This window comes from Episyrphus balteatus, chromosome 2 (assembly GCF_945859705.1).
Source record: "Episyrphus balteatus chromosome 2, idEpiBalt1.1, whole genome shotgun sequence".
Taxonomy (NCBI): Eukaryota; Metazoa; Arthropoda; class Insecta; order Diptera; family Syrphidae; genus Episyrphus; species Episyrphus balteatus.
Window position 1 is genome coordinate 9,940,900 of NC_079135.1, and position 14,088 is coordinate 9,954,987.

At 34.8% G+C, this 14,088-nt stretch overlaps 1 non-coding gene across 1 annotated transcript; it reads right to left on the reverse strand.

Moving 5' to 3' along the window:
- Positions 1–5,208: 5,208 nt before the first annotated feature.
- Trnaf-gaa (transfer RNA phenylalanine (anticodon GAA)) lies at positions 5,209–5,281 on the reverse strand. The gene has a single exon. It is a non-coding gene; the product is annotated as a tRNA-Phe (tRNA).
- Between the last annotated feature and the right edge of the window lie 8,807 nt (positions 5,282–14,088).

Consider the following 14,088-nt stretch of genomic DNA (forward strand, 5'->3'; position numbering starts at 1 on the left):
TGGTTACTGTTCAAAGCCTCATGTGCCATAACCAAGCTGACTCTACCACGAAGCGATTGTACTACAATCCGTGCGTGCTGCTGCGTGCACCACTCTCCGCATCGATCGTGTTTTTTTTGATGTGGCGATGGCGGAGCGGGAATGTCGATCAAATGTTGTACTTTTTCAGATACACTCCACATGGGGCTTCCACTAGCACCATCGCATCTCTGCGAGTATGGGAGAGAAGGAGGCTTCATCAAACTCTACGTTACACTCCGCTCTAGGCTATATAGAGAGGCTTACGCAAAAATGTAGCAAACAGCTAAACAGGTGCAGCTGGCTGACTGTTTATATTCTAGCCTTTGGTGTGGCGGTTTTAAAATGAAATCAAATCCGTTAGAGAGTTGGCTGGCTGTCCAGCAGCTGATCATAGTTCATTTGGCTGGGCAGTGGGCATATCTATAGATAAATTGTATTGCGCATATATCGACTAGTATAAGTTTACATTGCTGTGTTTCGCTATTTTTTTTTTTCTAATTATGGGTGTGTGTTTGAGAGGTGGCTCTAACATAAGTTGTTGACGGCGCATAGAAAAAGCAACTGACATGATTTTTAACTCCAGATATAGCAGTTTTCATGAAATTTGTGTTTTTCTAAACCCTTAATTAAAATATGAATTTCATATGAAATTTTATTGCGTTTATGACATTTAAAATGTCTTACTTTAATTGGAAATTATGTTTAATCAATAAACTTAAACTTTAGATGACATTTCAGTCAAAAGAACCAGTTATCATGCTGACGGCTGATGGAAGTTTAAAGCCACTTTACTTTACGTACGTAAATGTTTTGTTTTTAAAATTACGTAAAATCTAGGGAAGAATGAAAAATTTTCCATAAGTTCTTTTCATAGAGAATTTCCGATGTCCCAATAGGAAATGTCCGATGTTTCAATTTTCAAGGTCCTCTTGGGACACGTACCATGAGAAGTTTGCATTGTCGTAATGAGACATTTCCAATGGTACAATTTCTATGCCACAAAAGGACACGTTGGAAGGAACATTTTCGATGTCCCAAAAGTCCTAGTATGCTGACCCATGCTCAATAGAATGAGGGATATATATCAAATTTTCTTAGGGGACTTGTACGATCTCCTTTGGGACATTTCGGACGTCCCATGGTAAATTTTCTGTGCCCTAATGAGATATGTCCCATGTTCCAAGTTGGTATATGGTATATTTTCTATGCTCCAACGGGAAATGTCCCAAAGATACATCCCCGATGTCCCTTTCCAATGGTTAAATATCCCATTTTCCAAGGGGACTTATCCAATTTCTCATGGACTTTTCCGTTGTACCAATGCGGCATGATCCAAGGTACTTATTTCTTGTCCCAATTGGACATGTCCCATGTTCCAAGAGAAAAAGGGCAATGATGTCCTGAAAAATGTCATATGGAAAATTTCCTCTGTCCCAATGGCATATGTCGCTTTTTTCGATTTCCCAAGGGAACATTTGCATGGGTGTTTTTCGATTTGGATTGGGACATGTAAATGGGAGGGTGCAAATATTACAGAATTAAAAACTTTCAAATCATCAGTGCATTTTGACAGTTAGCGGTTCCGATATACTGATTTGAACATTAACATTAACATTTAAGAACTTCGAAGCTTGTTGACTTTCTTAAACTGGCAAACATCTCGCAAGTGAAAAGCCTCATGATTATTAATTTCAAATACAAAAGGTTACTTAAAGTAACAACGCCTGTAAAAATAAATAACTTTTGCATAAATTCATATTTTTTGACGTTTAACTCATCAAAAATTTCTCCGCATTATTTAGTAGAAAACAACTTACTTTTTAACCAAGTTGAAAATCAACATCATAAATTATTTTATTACATACTCGTCAGAAGTCATAATTTTTAAGAAGATGGAAAGTCTATTTAAACATTTAAACGTGAAACATCATTAACCTCTGTAACAAGAAAACAAAATAAAACAAGGGGAGGTGACTCTGTCAAAATCACCATTATGTCTCCACACCTCTATTAACTCTGCCAGCCAACTGAATAACATCATTATAATTGACAGTTCTGACTTAGAAGCAAACCAGCCGACGACGCACGACGACGAGACGAGACGACTGCAACGATCCACAACAAAGTCTTATGAAAAATCTCGCTTTAAGTTGAAGAAATTATATATGTGCCCATTATACACGACCCCACCAAAGCCATATATTTTTGTACGTAACGTATTCATTAGTGTGTGACACATCCCTCTATTGGAAAAAAAAACGCAACCCACTTGCATAATGACTTGGTTTGTCAATTATTATTATTATTGTTTACAGTTTAGTTTCTGATGTTTAGTTGGTAAAGCCACTACAATGCCGCCATTATACTGATGCAGCTGATCTATACCCCTCTCTAGCTGTACCGCTAAGCATCATTATATTAGATAATACAACGTTTATACACGACTTCCTGACTTCACGGCACGCTACGGTGACATCGATCGACAGCCAAGGTACATTGACATGTCATATGAGCCAATGCCAGTAATTTATTCACATAATACCGACGATGTCGACGTCGTCGCGTCGGTCGATTGTCGTTGTTGTAAGAGCCAATTTATTTCATTATCGCAGCCAACAACAATCGCGAGTTTGTATTCATAGATGGCAGTAGTTGTCTAAATTGTACCTACTCCAACGACAAGTGTACCCGTGTTTGTAAACCTCTCTACCTAATAATCTTTTTTTTTGTCCTATCACCACAAATGGAAGTCGAAATTCAACATCCGTCGTTAAGACTGTTGTTGTCACTAAAGCTGTAAATCAGGCGACTTGTCATCGACAAAGCGGCAGATCTAAGCGCGCAAAAATGAAAATGGAGAGAGATGAAGAAAAAAAAGTTGGTACATATAATCCCCCAGACAGTCGCCAATATCTACCTACAACAATCTTGGAGCAGCAATGTACTCGTATATATTGAAAATTGGTGCAAGCTCAAGCCGTGGGCAGTTAACAGCTGTGTGAAATCAATGAAGCTCAATTGACATGAGCCGATGAACATTTTGTGAAAGTGAACATGTGTTGCGCATGATTTAGGAGATCAACTCTCTATCTTTCAAGTCTCGAACTCAAGTCTCAACTCAACCACACCAACTAACCGCACCAAGTTAAAAAGTCACCAAGTGGGATGTACAAATTATTCGCATTCGCAGGTGGTAATTGCGATTGAAAAACTCATGGTGTGAAATTATTTTTGTTTTGTGTTTTTTCTTTTTCACGGAAGAAAAAAAAAAATACGAATTAATTAATTGAAAAAAAAAAAAAAGAAAAGCTCTTGGTGAAAAGAAAAAGGCAATGTATATTTCAATACTTTCCGTAAATGATATTTATTTGTAAATTGAAGATTGACTGAAGATTTTTGCCAATTCAAATATTACCTAGTTAATCCTGCACTGAAAAACTGCCACCGAGTTACGTGTGGTGCAATTTTTTTAGGCAGTCTTTACTCAGGTCAAAATCTACCCTGTACTTTCCCTTAGTATATTTTTAAATTGAACAGGGTTAAGTTATTTATGACTTATGAAATCAATACGATTGGATTTTTGAATATTGAAAGCGCGTTTATTTGTTTAAAAAATACAACACAATGAACTCAGCACGAAAATAATTTTACTTATTTGATATGATTATCAAGTATTGTTCAGATGTGTTAACGATGTACTTGACGGAACACGAATTTGCACTTTCCATCATCAGAAGAGAACATTATTTTGTATCACGATATAATTAATGATGAATTTTTCCATAAGGTGTGATGTTATTTTTTTTTTCTTAGGTGTATTTTTGTGTGTACCTACTTATCGTCAGATTTTTTATGTTCTCCTATAAAAAAAAAAAACAATTTTAATACTTTATTTTAATCTTCAAAATATGTCATTTCTGGTTGAAATTGAAGAAATTTAATAGATTATTACCTAAGAGCCCTTTTGTCATGCTAGCTGTCAATTGTGTGCAGTTGTTTTTTTTTAAGGAAAAGAGTGGAATTCAAACTAACTCTTATTTTGAATATTAAAAAATTGTTATTTTGTTATCAAAGCTTGAAAGACCTTGCCTTTAAAAGTTCATAAGGACTACCTCATCATATGGTGAGTTAACTGCTAAATAATCTGAATGGTCAAAAAAAAGTGCATACAAATCAACTTGTTTTAGTACGTTTTTAGTTTTTTACTAAATCTTTCTTAACCAACAATAAATTCTAAAAAAAAAAATATTACTCATACACCCCAGTGACCGTTTAAGTTTTAACTTTGAAAATTGATATACAATATGTACAGTTATTTTTCCTTAAAGAAATTAAAAGATTGTTGAGTATTCTTTGCTCCTATAAATGAAAAACTAATAATAATGTGCTGCATCGGCATACTAAACTAGTAACTGGAGTTTGCTAGAAAATATGGGTTTTCGAAGCGATAGCTTTCTAGTGTCGAATTCAAAACCTTATCCAAAGAAAAGTTAATATTCAATAAATAAATAAATACTGAAATTAGTTCTTCTTTAAATTTGACATTTCATTAAGTCTGTGGGCGTGTGCTTCCATCTTTACACATTTTTACAGTTTATATAACTCGTAGACGGATTTAAAAAAAAAAATTGATACAGCTGGTTTTTATGGAATTCTGAGAGTATGTTTGTATATTTGATACTTAAAGATATCAATGTGTGTGCTTTTTTTTAAACTATTTTAAATAGACCGAATTTCTTCCATAAATGACACTTTCGAGGAATTGAAATTAAATCAAAAATGCCTTTGATTTTGAAAATCATTGTAAGAGGTACCTCCCATACCTATAATCTTTTTTTTATTTATTTTCTGACTAACTCCCAAACGAAAACTTCAGTTTCCACGAATTTGTTAACACAAAAGCTTATAACTTTAAATAAATTAAAAATATATTTTCAAAAAAATACATTTTTGGATATTCAAAATTTACATTGATTTTTTTTTATTTTGGTTCAAGATGCATTCAATCTTTATTTTATTAATTTTTTTTCAAAGAATTAATTTTTTTTTTACTGCTTTATTTTTTTGTTACATTTTGCTCCATTAGCTTTATTTCTCTTAAATGAAAATAAATAAAATAATCAAAATTAATAATAAAATAAAAATAAATAAATGAATGAAAAAAATTAAAAAAAAAAAAGCAACCAATGCCGAAACCCGGGATTGAACCGGGGACATTTAGATCTTCAGTCTAACGCTCTCCCAACTGAGCTATTTCGGCGCACATCTCTTTGGTGTCTAAAGTTTCATACAGCGTTGCCTGCCTATGTTTTGTGACATAACTAATTTCTCATTCATTTTTACTTGCTCAATAGGGCAAGTATTGGTTTCGTGTAAAAAAAAAAATTCGAGGTTTTAATCAAAACTAACATTACGATGATGGAGAAGTCCGAAAAAGTAGTTTTCGACATGACGTCCGTCGGTCTGTGCGTCGGTGCGTCGTCAAAAAAAGCTGTACATGAAGCTGCAGCCTAAACGGGTTGAGGGATTTTTTTGAAATTTGGTACAGATGATTTTTTTGTAATTTTCAAGGTTGTTTTTTTTTGTTTTTTAATATCTCGCTTTAAACGTATACCTCCTATACAAAGTTTTGGAGTTATTGCAACTTTCTCGAAAACGGCTCTAACGATTTTGATTAAATTTAACATACGTAATGCTGTTTGCAGTTCTAACATAACTGCGTTTTTAGTTTTTCTCAAAAAATGCGGATAGTGAAAATATGACATTAACTCTTTTTTAAATCGCGGATGTCGGCTCTTCCCGTACACCGTTAATGAGTTATTACAATTTTCTAGACTAAATTTGACATACATAATGCTTTAAGTGATTTTAATATATGTAGCTAATTGCGTTTTTTATTTTTGTCAAAAAAAAACACGAGTAACAAAAACATGGCGTAAGAAAAACTAAAACAAAATAATTTCGTATTTTTGCATTTCTTATGAAATTCCTTAAAAAAATCAAATTTTAACTAATTCAAAATATTTTTTTTTTAAATCTTTGACATAAAAGCTACTTTTATCATAAGAGCAAGTACGTGCGGCCCCAGTCGTGCATTTTATTATCTTTGAATTTCGATGAATTTTTATGGTATTTCTAGATATTTTTTGTATTAAATTATGGAGCTGTGTACGTACCGCAATCGATTTTTTTTTAATGTACCTAAGGTAATTATTTTTATATATTAGTAGCTTCTTTATTGAATAAATATATAAAAAAAAAGTTAGACCAATATTTAGTAGAAAAACAAATTACAAACGCTCATGACATTTTTACAAAATCAAGTGCAGATATATCATTTAACTCTTCTGAAGTATAAATACAGATATTTTCAGAATTGAATGTAAGTTTTCGGTTGAAAAACTTCTCAAAACCTCTCACAACTTCCTCATAAATCTTAATTCTCATAAGTGAATGAATAAACAAACTTAAAGTCAGCAACAATTCAAACATACAAAACATACAAACAAACTGAAGGTCTTAAAACATTGACAATGCTGTCAATCAAACATCAACCATTTCAGTGAGTTCTCTCTTAATCATCTCTAACCATCATCAACGGAAATTCAAATAAAAACAATGAAAAGAATATACCCACCTAACGAATCAACTCAACTCAAAGCAAATAATTCTAAATGAACTTTCAATTCTCACTCGCCACCCAGCAATCAACGGAGACCTCCATTGCTGTTTACACATTGTTTGCCTCCAGCATCACCCAGATACGCCCGATCCTGATCCAATAACAACAACAACACCCATAATAACATCCAACAGATGTGAGACTAGTCCATTGATATTTCCTTTTCTTCTGCCTTTCAAAATCGTGGAGGTATACAGTGTGCACGGCTCCTCAATCAGTTTCACGGAACCAAAAAATGCGCTTGAACAAATATTTGATGCTTAGAACAACAAAATTAGAAATACACACAGACATTGGGAACGAAACGAAATGCAGACATGAGAGGCGACTATCGCGCCACCGTATTCTAGTTCTAGCGGAATAACACTGTAACTTTTGCTCAAAGAAAAGACCACCACGAGCTAGTTGAAAATTCACAGGCATCACAAACAAGAATGCAACGAAAGAAGGAAAAGACTGGTGGAGACTTCCTTGGCAGGGAGGCATTATCAATGCTTTCCACACATGACCTGCAATCACTCCGACTAAACAAAACACACACACACCGATACCACCATCGATCGTTGAAGATGACGCTGCTATCCATCTTCTGTATACTAGCTTTACCGCCAAAGAACAAAAAATATGGGCCACTTGGAGTCTAGGCAGACTCTCACCTCTTATATGAGCTGTCGGTTGGCTGTCCTATCGTCATTAGCACCACCACGGGAGTTTGTTTTTGTGTGTGATCGAGATGATGTTTTCTGTTTAGATATTCGGGTGCCAGACACTAGTCGGACTAGATTTAGGTATTCGCGTGTATTCTGAAATCCAGGCCAACTGAAAGAGAATCCACATCATCACCGCGCCTGTATTAAGCTCCTATAGAGCTTCTATACGATCGCAGTGAAAATTTAACATGAATACGCGCATCGCGTCATCCATACGTCCATCATACGATGGCAATGTTTGCACAGATGTCGACTGTTATGCTTGGAACTGAATTAAAATTGCCCGATAATTTTGTATTTATAATGTGCCGCTGTCTGTCAGTTAAATAGTAAACCATATGACGTGGATGGATAAATCTAAAAATTTGTTACCTTGTAGCTTTTTTGTTAAATGTGGCGGTGGCCTTAGTTTTGAGAGGAATATTGTTTTTTTTTAGTTGATTTTATTGGTTTTTGACAGTAGATTCGAAAAACTGACGAATTTCCTAAGGCTCAGTTTAACAGACAGTAAGTACCTACCTTTTTAAATATAAAAATGGAAAGGCAGTGCTCATATAAAAAATTATGTGAACTTAAAGAGCTGAATAGAATGCGTCGCTCGGCGACTAAAATGACAGCTGTCAAAAAATTCGCTTTCCAAAATCGCCGAATAATGAGTGAACAGAGTGCAGTCGCGCGACGGGCTGTCATATTACATATGAAAAAAAAATGCATGGAAAAAATATTTTTTTATTGAGATATTTATTATGATTTTTTGCATTTTTAAGTTTTTAAACAAAAAGTTCCACCAAGAAGAATACAAAAAATGAGAAACAGTAAACAAGATGGCTCGACGAAGTTGAAAAAAGTGCAACTTCCATATAAATTTCACATTTTTGACAGCTGTCATTTTAGTCGACGAGCGACGCATTCTGTTCAGTTTTTAATTCTTCAATGTTGAGCACTGTAATTCCGCTCATTCGACAGTGAATGCGGTGTCTGAATACTGCAATTTAATGCATCACAAACAGACCCATTACGAAAAGGTAAGCATTGCAGGTAATGTACATAGTCTTGTGTCCTCAGCTGAAAAAGGCAGTTTCGACTGTGCCATTTTATTTTTATCCAGGAATTCACCAACTGTGTTTAACTTCTCTTTGTGATTTTTTAAAGACGGATAATTTAAGGAGTAACACGTTGAGAGCTTTGAGGAAAATTAACATACAAAACTTATGTTTTGGGATGGATTGATAATGACTTCTTCAGTATTCCATCCTTAACTACGCTTTCATTAAGAATTAAAAAATCGAATAGGATTTTGAAGATATTTCTCTTCAAAATTCAATAAAATTTTAAACTGAGTTCACTGAACGAGTGCGCGAATCAACTCTGTCGAAATCAATCCCTTTTTCAAATTTTTGTTGGGCTTTTCATGCGTTTTTCTTTCTTGCTTTGTAAACTATTTCATCGTTGATCAGAACTATTGTTGTTGTATTCAACTTCTTCCAGCTAGAATTTGACATCTTGGAGTTAAAATTTCACATCTACCCCAAAAGTCCAATTCCATGATCAACTGTATAACGCAATGCTTTAGTGTTAATTTTATTGATTGACATCTGCATGTAGATTTGTCAGATAAATAACTTTAAGTTCTGTTTGCTTACTTACAAAAAAATTAAATTAACCACGATAATAGCAAACGTCAAATCAATGGTTCATAACAAAACGATTTAAATTTAAGCAAAACTTTTGCCCCCAGTTCACATTCGTCATTTTTTTCGACACTATTCATTTATAAGAAAAAAAAAACTATTTAACAGAAACAAACCCTCTCTCGAATGTCAAGCATATGTCAAATTGAACGTCATTTTGGCAGATTTATGCGCCAACTAGGTGCAGTCAACAAATTGTTCAACCATAAACCAGTCAGCAGCAACAGCAGCAAACATAGACTTATGAGTCTCTCAAAACGTGGGCACACAAAAAACATTCACCTTCTACATAATATATATTCCACATATTTAGAGCTGGAAGCGGACTGACTCAAAAAAAAAACCACCTGTGTCTGTCTCTGTGCTGTATGTCAAAGCTGAGCTCAAAACTCATTTGCAACTAAGTGCCAGCCAACGAATAATATCCAAGTTTATGGTTGGCACTGGCATATACACACTTAAACCCGCAAACAACAACAATAAACACTTTGTGTGAAGTTAATTAATGCCCTCAGAGGTTGACCTCTGCTTGGGGGTTAAAGTGACTTATTCGTTTTATGAATAACTGACGCGCGAACGCATTTTAAAAACTAATTTGAAGCAAAGAGGGTTTTAGAGGTTGAGTTGGTTGAGTTGGTTGATTCGCCGCAAGCCGCAAGCTCGCTCTCTCTCATTCACAGTTAAGTGGAAAAACATGTGCGGTACAAATTCCATTCGAATTTTCGAACTTTTAATGCACACAACAAAATAAAATATACAACACAAAACGATCTTGGACCACACCACATGTGTGTGCTCTGTGTAATGCATCATGTAGTGTATTAGTGCATATATGGATTTCACAATTCAATGCGTGGGATGAGGATGCAGGTGGCCTGGCCTTTTGTTTTGATTCCTCCATATTCCCTTGTCAGACTTACATCATCACTCTCTCACAGATGCTATGAGATTTATTGCATTGCACCCAAGTGTCGGTTCGGCGGTGGTGGCGGTGTTGGGGTTGGCTTGGCATCACCAGAGTGAAATCGAAATATGGTGCTGCGGCTGCCACCGCATAGACACTATAGCAACTGCATAGGTACAGCACACAGTGGCAATGCATGTGGCAATGCTGCAGCAGCCGTTTGCAATCAATAATGTGAGACGATCTGTGATCTTTGGAATGAACTTGCAAATGATTTGCTTGAATAGGCTTTATTTTTTTTTTTATTTTTATATATATTTTTTATTTTTACTTTGTGTTGAATTTAACTTCTTTTGACGAGTTATCGATTGAAATTGATTTTTCGTGAAGTTTTATTGGATAAATTACGTAACTTTTAAAATCAATAAAATAGATTTGTGTGCTTGTATAACCTTTTTTTTTTATAAAAGCGCCTTAAATTTGGAGGTGATATACCGAGAGCTTCTCATCTAGAAAATGTACTAGATTATCGACCAGAAAATGTACTAGATTATCTACTCATGAGTATTTTACCACATCTAATGGAACACGGTTATAAAATTTAAGATCAATTCCAACCTTTTAATATCGTAGAAACATTTGAAGGAATAATTCCACAAAGGTTCAGTTTTCTAGTACGAGATCCGTTGTGTGTACTATCTTGACGGACCTGCGAGATCATTCTGTTATCAGGGTTTAACCCTCATTTTGACAGTTCTGTGAGTCCAAAGTATGAAACACCTTGCCTCCTTTGGCTCTTTCTCATTATAAAGTGCAAGTGAAAAAGCAACACAGAAATGTAAAAATGTGTGGGCGGAGTAACATTTACTAACAAACAGAAACATCAAGGTGACACCACCGTCATTGGGCTTTAAAGCTAGATGTCAAACTCTACTTTGAAAAAGTTAAATTCTTCTTCGAAGAAGTTGAAAATACCAACAATCTTATTTCGAAACGACAAAGATAAATGCTTAAAAAGTTTGATCATCAAAAACTGCCCAGTGTTCGATAGAAAAAGCTGTTTGATAGCTCAAAAGGAAGTTCTGTTAAATCTGACTCTAAGTTAATTCTGGTTTAATTTATTTTGCGGACCTAACTGATTCCGAGCAAACTCAGAACTTAATTCACACTTAAAGACTTAAAATCAGCGTTAAATGAAAGTTTATATTCTGCAGATTTGACAAAACCAAGGTTACGTCACTTAAGTAACGAACAGCGAATCGTTACTTGCTTCTTCTTACGCCTTACCCTATTAAGCACCAGTTTATATTTAAAAATTAACTTTATTTTAAGTTAAATAAAATATATAACATATAAGTTGATCTTACTTTTTAAAGTTCTTGATTTGGAGGTGTTGAGATTTGTTGTTATTGTTAAAGGTATTTATCTATAGAATAATAAATTATACTCGTTACTTATCAATTATTATTATTGTATAGTAGAGCTCCTTAAATCCCAAAGGCTTTGTAAAATTATTATCAAGTGATTGTCAGCCTTAATTCTCCCGCAGCGGCAACCAATTGAACAAATAATATGTTCAATTTCAAAAAGCGAATGTTGGTACTTAATATCAATCAGAATCAGTGTCATTTTCGCAGAGCAGCTCATGAATATACAAAATCATTGCCGCCCGCTGCCAGCGCTTTACAGCGACATCTATAGATTTGTATATACATCAGGTGAAGTCATTTAACCAAGTTGATCGCTACCCAAAAAAATATAACCAGCAGCTACTGCAAACTCTGTATGCAGTCGGCAATGCAGTTGAAAGAGCAACGCCATCGTCCCTCGCTAAATCTCTGACAACCTTTCACATTGACTTTTTGTCAATTTTGTGTGGTGTGGCTTTTGTTTCGTTTATTTGGAGCAACACTACCGCTGCTCGTCGTCGTTGTCGCCACCACCAACGAAACGATCGTTTTACTGCGCTGCTTATATGCAATGACGACCAACGACGACGTGCAGGTGTTTGAACTCAATCGCTCGCTGCATGACAAATCGTTAAATGTATTCTCGTCAATGCTTTAGTACTGGCAGGGATTGAGTAAAAAATCACAACAAACAGCAAAAAACAACGACAAACAAAAGTGTGTCACCACGAATTGTGGCAACACAACAGAACACACAGTGGGAGCCGGAGCTGAGCGCTGGGGTCAACGGCAGTTGGGTGTTTCAGTTGCAGCACAATTGTTGTGTAGGGCACCGGTGGTGATAGCCCACTATAGTCACCAGTCAGTCATTAGTTAGTCAGCTGCTTGCGCCCAGATCGTGGTTCAATGGGGCGAAAGGCGACTTAAAATTCCCCTGGAGATTTATGTCACATAAGTGGGTGGTTGGGGCCATACAGTGCACACAAAAAAAAAAGGGTTGGACACTGGACGCCTTGCATATAAAGGGTGCGACCAACGCGCAATCGAGCGGAATTGCGCACGAATTTAGCGCTTGTCAGATCAAGTCGAGGTGATACACAATTACATGCACACCAGAACCTACAAACAAAAATGCATTTGGGTGCATTGACTTTGACGCTTTGCCTGAACGACGTCGTTGTCGTTGACGACGGCAACAAGTCGGCACGCAGATTGATTGCCTGTCACCAATCCGCAAATTTGCGAATGTGCTATGCCTCAGATTCTAATTTGCTTGAGGGACTGCCACATTAATTCGCCTTGAATTTGTTTTCTGTTCTGTATAATATGGCCATGCAAAGAACATATTGTTTGGCAACACAGTGTCAATTGAATTGTTTTGCCATGTGACATATCTGCTTGTAGATTTGGGTTTGTTTTGTTTGTGTTCTCTATTTGGAGCAGTGATTTGCAAAATGTCGACAGTTTGACATGAGTACTTCAGGCCATGATAAATATATGATTATTTGGATGTAGGCTTAAGGATAGGCAAGATAAAAGAGATATAATTCGAAAGCTTTGTTTGTTTAATTTTTTTGACATTGATCCTAGTTGGAATCTTAAATATTTTTAATATTGAAATTAGAAAATAGAGACAAAAATATGATTCAGTTCATGGTTTTGAATAAAGCACATGTAGCAGATGGGTTAATATAGGTAAATGTCATTTTGACACTTGTTAAAAAAGTCAATTTTCAATCTGATTTATACGCCCGAAAAGAATTATAGCTTTCAAAATTTAAAAAGAATGTGATTTATGTCGTTTTCGATTGGCTCTCCGGAAGCGTCCCGAATCATTCAGAATGCCTTCTGAAAGCGTTTTATTCGCACGAATATGACAAGCAGAACGCTTCTCAGAAGAGAAATTCTCTTCTCGATTTAAAATCGGAATTCACTCGAGAAGCACTAATACACGAATATTTAAAAGTCAAATTAATCACTCAATCAATATATTTTTTATTTTTTGAAATAAATTAATTTTTTTCCGAAACAACATTTTTAATTCATTTTCAAACTTACTTAAAATATTTTGGAAACCAAATTCCCTATTAATTTCTTGGACATTACCAATTTTTAAAAAATTTAAAACATTTCATTTTAAAGAAAAATAAATTAATATAAATATTTGACATTTGAAATTTAAAAGAAAAACACACAAACACAAAAAAACAGAATTGAGTGGAAGCGATTTGAACTGTTCCATTCGATTTTAAAATGAGTGAATCCTTGAGTGAAACCAATCAAAAACGACATTAGTTTCACGATACTGATAAAATTTTGCTTAAATAAGTTAAAAGAGTGTAATATTCCCACACAAAAATATAGCACATGTAGCAGCTGGTTTAATATAGATAGTTAAATGTCATATTGACATTAATGTCAAAAAGTTCATTTTTACCATGACTAAAACGCCAAAAAAGAAGTTTAACTTCAAAAACTTAAAATTTCTTACACGGAATACACTTTATGACCATCCAACAACCATTTAAAAGTGGTGATATTTATTGACAGATATTTCTGCTTTAAAAATACACACGCGTTCAACTCATACCGTGCACGCATTTAAAAAACCATTTGTAATTCAATTAAAGTCAATCAAATGGTAATAACCTTGTTTAAGCGGACAAGTGTT